Below are 8,155 nucleotides of genomic sequence, written 5' to 3'. Positions count from 1 at the left end.
CCCCAAAATGGCATAATAGAGACACAGGTGGCTCCTGTAAGCCTTTGTTTATTTTTGGGTAACCCAAGCCAGGTGGCATATGGGGGCTTAGTTCTCCAACCAGGAATCGAATCCACACCCCCTGCAGTGGAAGTGTCAAGTCCTAACCACTGCACCACCAGGGAAGTCCCTCGCTCCCATAAATCTTGTATGTTACCAACTTGGCTAACAGGCCTCAGTTTACTCATTTATAAAAGGTGGAAGTAATGACACCTGCTTCATGGGATTGTTAGGCAAAGCACTCAGATTAGTTTCTGACATGGAGAAAGCCTCTGGTGAACAGGCCAGGCTCACGGATGGGGCCTGTTCGTGCTGGGGGCCAGTTCGTCCACCAGCTTTGCCTGGAAGTTCCTAACCTGAAGCCCCAGCTCACATGTCCCCTGGGAGTGTGGGTGGGGTGCTCAGTGTAGGGCTGGGTCCAGGGCAGCCCAGGATGGTGGTAGCCACTGTCCTCAGTAGAAGTTTCTCCCCATCCCCACTTTCAGTATCCCTCCCCACAAGCCTAGTGCCCCAGCAGCAGGACCCAGGTTATGGTAACCCTGACCTTCTTGGCAGGAAGACTGAGTTCCCTGCTTGTGCCCAAGTGCCCCCAAGTAGGTTCTCCAACTCCCAAGCCCATCAGATGCTTAGCTGGCTTAAAATGCAAATTCCTTGGCTCTACCCCAGAGACTGGGATTTGACAAGGGGCGGGGCCCATGGAGCTCAACTTTCACCCAGCACCCAGGTGCCTGTGAGGCTGGAGGTCTGGGAGCCACTCTTTGGAGAAACACAAATGTAGAACTGACCCTATACTGAAGTCCAAGGTAGCTGGCTGCCACGCGGGGCCCGGCCCCCTACCCTGTGTTCTGTGCAAGAGGACCCTTGACCCAGGACCCCTGAACCTCCATCCCCACAGCCTCTACGAACTGGCTGAATGAGGGCAGCCCCGGCCTGATGGAAGCTCAACAAAACAGGGCTCTGCTCCGCTGTAGACAGAATCCAGGGCCTTCCCTGATGCTTCAGCCCCTGCCTACAGGTTCCCCAGGGAGTCCCCCACCACCTGCCCTCACTCAGGTTTTGGGATGATGGCTGAACCCCAGGTCTTCTGAAGGGTCCACGTGGGGGTGGGCTGGGGAGTCCTAGGCCCTGTGCATGATGACTGCCACCCCCCTCAGTGTGTGAACATCCAAGAACACGTCCCTGGCAGCCTGGCCAGATCCCCTGAGTTGTCACAGCCCTGGCACCTGGTGAGGCAGGGGTAGGGGGTGGGATGGTCAGGAGATGTGCTTCGTTTCTCAGCCCTGCCTCCAACTCCATGCTGCTTTCTGAGAAGCCCCGCTCCCTCACTGAGCCTTGGTTTCCTGTCTGTTCCGTGTGGAGGGGAGTCTGGTGGCAATACTCTGGTTAGGAGCAGAGCTTGCTGGGAAATCTCCCACCAGCTGTAGCTGGATTGAGTCTCTCTCCCTTTGGGTCACCCTTTGGCACAGACAGATGTAGAGTACATGGCAGGCCCCTGGGGAAGGCAAAGGTGCTTGAGAAGATGCTTCCCAGGGTCAGGAAGCAGGCAGGGCAGTGGAGAATTTTGGTCCCTACAGGTATCTAGGCACCATGGTAAGGACAGCAGCTACCACACCTGCTTCATCGTCCACTGAATTCATATATTTGCTATTTCTAGTCCTTCACACCACCCTATGAGGAACACATGCAACAGAGAACCGGACTACCTGGCTTTTTAAAAAGTCTTTTCCTAGCTGTGAAATTTGGGGCATGTCACTTCACCCTTCTGCGCCTCAGTGTTTTCATCCATGTTGTTGTTCAGTCGCTAATATGTGCCTGACTCTTTCTGACCTCCCGGACTGCAGCACTCCAGGTTCCTCTGTCCTCCACTGTCTCCCAGAGTTTGCTCAAATTCACGTCCATGGAGTTGGTGGCGCTATCTCACCATCTCATCCTCCCCCTTCTTTTGCCTTCAACCGTTCCCAGCATCAAGGTCTTTTCCAATGAGCTGGCTTTTCACATCAGGTGGTCAAAGTATTGGAGCTTCAGCTTGAGCATCTGTATGTGGGGAAAATAGTTGTATTTATTTTACAAAGTTGCTATAATGGTTACAAGGTGAATGTATACAAAGTTGTTTCCAGAAGTGCCTGCCATGTAGCAAGCACCAATAAATAATAGCTATTGTTTTCACCAAAGAGGAGAATCCATTTCAGAGAAAAGGAAATGACTTTCCCAAGGTCACTTGACTTCTAAGTGGCTGAGCTGGGTGGGTCTAACTACTGTACTTAATCACTAGGTCTTCCAGTACAGGGCCTTGTAAGTTGAAGAAACACCATGGACAGTGGCTTCTTTCCAGGACTTGGGCGATAGGGGCACAGGCTGGGGGTGCTGATTTCTCCAGCCCCGCCCTGCCCCACCCAAGGCCTGGTGCCTGAAGGCAGGCCCTTTCTTTCCAACTAGCAACTGGAAGAACTGGCCTCCGAGTCTTGCTAGGGGCTGGGAGGACGAACAAGGGGGCATTGAGCCTGGTGGGGCCTCACAATGGCCGCTCTGTCCCTGCAGCCTGGGGGTGGGTCATTTCCGTTGGGGACAATAGTCAAAAGGCAGTGACGCCGGCAGGGCCTGGAATCCCAGGCGGGATTTTCCGAGGCCTCAAAGCTTTCTGTTTGTCCTCACAGGAGACCCAGGAAGCCTGCCTCCCTCTGTCCCCCACCTCACCCACGCTGGGCCCCGCGCCCAGAGGCCCCCAGTCCGGAGGTGCCACAGTGAAGGGGCTATAGTTCTGAGGTCTAAGGTCTGAGTGAGTAGGGGCTGATGGCCCTTCACTAGGGCCTGGGATGGAAGAAGTTGCCGTGGTTATGGAGGGAGGTGACGAGGGTCGGCCTCAAGGAAGCGGAGAAGCTTCTGACCCTCACAGGCTGTACGGCACCTCACGGTTACTCTGAATGTCCAGTGTACCGGGCTGGATGGTAGCTGGCCTTGTGGCTGCAGAGAGAAGTGTATGAGAATTTGTCAGAGCTTGGCAGCTGGGGACAGTCCGCAGGTCTAGTGATGTCCTTCCATGGCTATGAGAAGCTATGTTGGGCCTGTTCTGGTTGAGGGCAGTGCTGGGTTGCCTCAGGTAAGAGCTGGGTCTGGGGATTCCCAGGGTGTTTTAGCTTAAATCTAGATGAGCCCCAGCCTCACCAAGCCCCCGACTTTAGCAGTGACCTCAGGGCTGCTGGGCCTTCTCAGAACATGAGGCTGAAGGGATGAGCCCCTGTCCATCCGCTTGCTGCCCTGTCCAGGCCCGGTCTTACAGCCCTACAGCTCAGCCAGCAGCTGCTCTGTGTTACCTGGAGCCCCAAACCTCTGCTCCTCCCTGCTCCAGGCTCAGGTCGCTGCCAGCCCTGTCCTGGTCCCAGGCTGGGGGCTGTTGGGTAAGGCCTAGGCCGCCCAGTGGGACTTGGAAACTTCCAGTCTGCTGTGGGAAGGGCAGGAAGGAGCACAGGACTGAGGAATCCCCTCTCCACCCACTCAATATCTCCTTCGCCACGCAGCTGGGAACATTCTGAGGGCAGGGGGCACATTTCAGGGTCCCCAGCTGGACTCAGAGCTGCCTGAGGGCCCTGGGTCCCTGGAGTCTCTGGCCTTGGCGTCTGCCTCCTGCCCCCCACCCCTAGGCCCATGTTCCGGCCATCCTGCCCACCACCCCTGCTCCCCTTTGCTTCCTGCTGGGCCCTGACCCTGCCAGGCCAAGGGGGAGCCACTTGAGGTCTCCTCAAGGCCTCACACAGGTGCTGGCTCAGGACCATAAATCATGCCGGCACGGCTGTGAGGGCTAGGGGTGGCAGCTGGGCCGGGGAGGGGAGTGCGGGGGGGCCCTTCTTGGTACATGCTGCGTTAGCAGGGAGCAGTGCCCAGCTGGGAGCTGGGCGGGCGGGTGCTGACTGTTGCTGCCCTCGTCCAGACACATCAGAGCAACAGGGCCCCCACACAGGGAGTCTAGCATCAGGGTCACCCAAGTGGAAGACCTGGACCCATCCCAGGTAACTGGGGTACCATGAGGATAGACACAGAAGTGACCCTGCCCAATGGGAAACTTGGGAGAGAAAAGTACCACCCCCCCAGGAGTAGGTGGAGACACTCCCTTATGAAGGGTGGGTAAACAGGCCTCTTTTCTTGCATGGATAGTCTCGCAGAATCCTCTGCCCCAAAGAACAACAGTCATGCACACACCTCCCAAAGGAACAGAGGCACAGACCTTGCAGGAAGGAGAGCTTGACCCCTTCCCTCTGGGGGACAGACACAGAGACAAAGCCCCACCCCAGCTGGCCAGAGAGATAAACACAGTTCTTCTGGGAGACAGAGACATCGCCATCACAAAAGGACAGAGCCCCACGCATCCCGGGGCAGAGGGCAGCCACTGTGCCACCTCCTGCCCTGCCTGGGTCTTGAGGCTCCTGACGAGGCTGGGCTGGGAGGCCCCTCTTTCTCACGCTCTCTGTCCCTCTCTCGTCCGCCCAGCCATTTCCTCTGCCTTGAAGGGGGCGGCGAGGGGGGGTGGGGGGGGAGGGTGGTGGCGGTGGGAGTGACAGCCCAGAAAGAGTGGGAAGCAGAGTAGCCCCTGCCCAGGACCCCAGGGGGCAGATGTCAGAAGCGGACAGCTGGTCCTCCTCGCCCCCGCGTCCTGGCTCGGACTAGAGGGTCGGAAGGCAGGGTGCCGGCTGCCCAGCCAAGCTGGCCACTGTCAGGGGCCCCCAGCCTGACGTCAGTCCCACTCATTGTTGCTGCTGAGGCTTGAGTCACTCCCTGTGACGCACAGGGGTCAGCTCTGGAGCGGCCGGGGGTGGCTTCAGGGCTTAGCTCTCCCCTGGGTGCACTGGGACGGGGTGGGGCCATCTGAGGCCACAGTCGCCTTGCGAAGCCAGCTGCCTACTCCCAAGGTCTTGGGTTGGCCTTCAAGGTCCCTCCGCAAGCTTTTGCCGCAGACGTGCCTCAGAGGGCCTTCGCCAGTTGCCTGTCTGCCCGGCTGGCCGTGACTCTGACTGAGAAGTCAGCTCCCCCTGTGCTGGCCCGTCCTGCCTCAGAGCGCTCGGTTTCCACCCTTGCTGAGACCTCTCCCTCTAGCTCCTTTCTTTCTCTTTCTTCAGGAAGCCTCCCCAGCATAATTCCCTGTGGCCCCACTTCTTCCTGGAATTGCCAACCCCTCTTCTTGTCCAGGAATTGCCAACCCCCCTTCTTGTCCATCTCCTCGGGTTGCTGTTGTCCCGGTTTCCTGCTGGTGCCCAGTCACCTCCCAACTTGCTGAGAGCAGGGCCTGGGACTCCTTTTCACTCTGACTGTGTCACTTTCTATTCCAGGCCACAGGCATCTTTCTGGGATTACAGCAGTGGCTTCCATCCTGGCCCCCTCTGGCCCCTGCAGAACCTGCTGTCATTTTTCCATACTCTTTCTTGTGCTTTCTCATCCAGGTGCAACTCCTGGTCCAGCTCCTCTGTGAGACTCTGAGGCCTTCCCAGAGGGCCAGGATTGCAACTTGTCCCCCTTGGTAGGACATGGGCCTGGCATGGGGACAGTTTCACAGGTGCAGCATGACTGCATGATTCCATCTGGGTCATCAGGAGTGCTGGTGGAGGATGGGAGAATTCATTCCACACAGACTCATTTTGAGGGGCTGAGATGCACCCCCGCACCCTATGTTCCTGACAGGACCACCCAGATGGGTGTAAGACTTAGGGTCAGAGTTACAGTGAGAATGGCCCTTTAAGGATTCAGGGAGGTATGAGGAGGCAAGGATTGGCCAGGATCTGGGCCTGAGATAGGGGAGGTGAGAGGTCTCAACCTCATCCTCGGGCAGAAAAGGCTCCAGGGATGGGGTGAGGTGTGGAGGGAGAAGAGTGGGAAAAAATACTGGCAGAGGACTTCTCTGGTGGTCCAGTAGTTAGGACTCCACATTTCCAGTGCAGGGGGCACGGGTTCAATCCCTGGTCAGGAACTAAGATCCCACATGCTGTGTGACATAGCCAAAAGATAAAAAGAAAAAAAAAAATGACTGGCAGAATGAGGAAAGAGTAGCTGTGTGGCCTTGGCAAATGTATTAGTCAGGATTCTCCAGAGAAATAGAACCAATAGGATGTGTATATATAGAAAGAGATTTATTATGAGGAATTGGCTCATGTGATTATGGAAGCTGACAGGTCCCAAGATTTGCAGTCAGCAAGCTGGAGATCCAGGAGAGCTGATGGTGTGATTCCAAATGCTGGCAGGCTAGAGGCCCAGGAGGAGATGATAGTTTGGTTCAAGTCTGAAGGTAGGGGAAAAAAACCTGATGTCTCAACTTGAAAGTAATCAGGGAGGGTGAGAACCTTTTATTCTATTCAAGCCTTCAACTGACTGGTTGGGGCCCACCCACACATAGAGGCTTCCCTGGTGGCTCAGACTGTAAAGAGTCTGCCTGCAATGCAGGAAACTCAGGTTTGATCCCTGGGTCAGGAAGATTCCCCAGAGAAGGAAATGGCAACCCACTCCAGTATTCTTGCCTGGAGAATACCGTGGACAGAGGAGCCTGGCAGGCTACAGTCCATGGAGTTGCGAAGAGTCAGACATGACCCAGCTACTAACACTATTACTATTACCCTCACTAGGGAAGGTAATCTGCTTTGTTGTTGTTTAGTCCCTAAGTTGTGTCCAACTCTTTTGGGACCCCATAGATTATAGTCTGCTAGGTTCCTCTGTCCATGGGATTTCCCAGGCAAGAATCCTGGAGTGGTTGTCATTTCCTTCTCTGGAGGGATCTTCTTGACCCAGGAATTGAACCCATGCCTCTTGCATCTCCTGCATTGGCAGACAGATTCTTTACCACTGAGCCACCAGGGAAGCCACACTAAGTCTGTGATTCAAATGTTTTTCTTCCAGAAACACCCTCATGGACACACTCAATAATATTTGACCAGATGTCTGGGCACTCTGTGGCACAGTCAGGTTGTTGCATAAAATATGCCATCATAGCTTGTCACTCTATATCACTGAGCCTCAGTTTCATTATCTGTAAACTGGGGAGAAATGATACTTAATTTCCAAGGCAGTTGGAGAAATCAGCACACTAGTGCATGTGAAGTGCTGGTGTGGTGCCTTGCAAAGCTCCGTGACAGGTAGTTCTGAGGATGGTGATGTCAGGACAGTGGCAGTGAAAGCTCCGGAGGTGAGCGTGTCAGGGTACAGAGTGCCTTCAGTCACTCCCCACACTTTCCGGCAGCCTGAGGAAGTTAGGCTGTTTTTCTATTTTCCTGGCCATGCCGCATAGCATACGGGATCTTAGTTCCCTGACCAGGGATCGAATCAGCGTCCCCTGCGGCAGAGGAGCGGGGTCTCTACCACTGAACCACCAGAGAAGTCCCTAGGCTCTTTCCTCCCCCTCCCCAGGGCTGGTTCTAAGCCCCCTGGTTCCCCCTCCTTCGCCTTCTCACAGATCCTCCCCTCTCAGTAGTTCATCCTGATTCCCTTCCGCTTAAGTCCAGGCTCTAGAGGAGGATGTTGGCCTGTCAGACTGGCTACTTTCCCCTTCCCCAGGCCCCATTTATAAAGGAGGAAATCAGAAAGGTTGAATGACATCAAGAGGCCCACAGAGAGGCAATGGCAGAATACAAGCTTTATAAGAACAGTCACCAGACCGGTCATGGCAGAGCACCAAGAAATGCTCCTGTGTGAAGATAACCGAGTAAGGTTAAGCCCGCTTTCCCTGGTATCTTGCACATTGAACCAACTAAAGTTTTCCCACTCAGAACACTAGTCTGAGCTCATCTCCAGGGCATCTCTCCAAATGCCATGTCCCTCATCTTAGGGGATCGGTACCTCTTCCAGTCCTCTGAGACCAGAATTGGGGACCACGTCTCGGTCCCAGGGGTGGCTTTCTCCTCTCCGCCTAGGGAGGCGGCACAGAGCTCGTCAGGCCCTTCCTTCCCTCTCATCTCTATGGCGGAAGTGAGTTGCTCCAGCCGAAACACAACAACATCCTCGGTGGTGGGGTTAAATGGACTCGTCCAAACGAGGGGGATACTTCTTACCGTCAAATCTTAAAATCCGAGACATAATCCAGAAGAAAGCAATCTTCAACGTAGAGAGCACCATACGGTTGTCTTTGTCCGCTGGTGTGGATGTA

At 55.3% G+C, this 8,155-nt stretch overlaps 1 long non-coding RNA gene across 1 annotated transcript; it reads right to left on the bottom strand.

Annotated features, from left to right (window-relative positions):
• Positions 1-32: 32 nt before the first annotated feature.
• LOC139030827 (uncharacterized) lies at positions 33-8,141 on the bottom strand. The gene is made up of 2 exons (XR_011483234.1): positions 8,061-8,141; positions 33-2,073 (listed from the first exon to the last, which is right to left on the bottom strand). It is a non-coding gene; the product is annotated as an uncharacterized lncRNA (long non-coding RNA).
• Between the last annotated feature and the right edge of the window lie 14 nt (positions 8,142-8,155).

This window comes from Odocoileus virginianus, chromosome 24, assembly GCF_023699985.2.
Source record: "Odocoileus virginianus isolate 20LAN1187 ecotype Illinois chromosome 24, Ovbor_1.2, whole genome shotgun sequence".
Taxonomy (NCBI): Eukaryota; Metazoa; Chordata; class Mammalia; order Artiodactyla; family Cervidae; genus Odocoileus; species Odocoileus virginianus.
The sequence above is the reverse complement of the archived record's forward strand: the minus strand, read 5'-3'. Positions and strand labels throughout refer to the sequence as shown.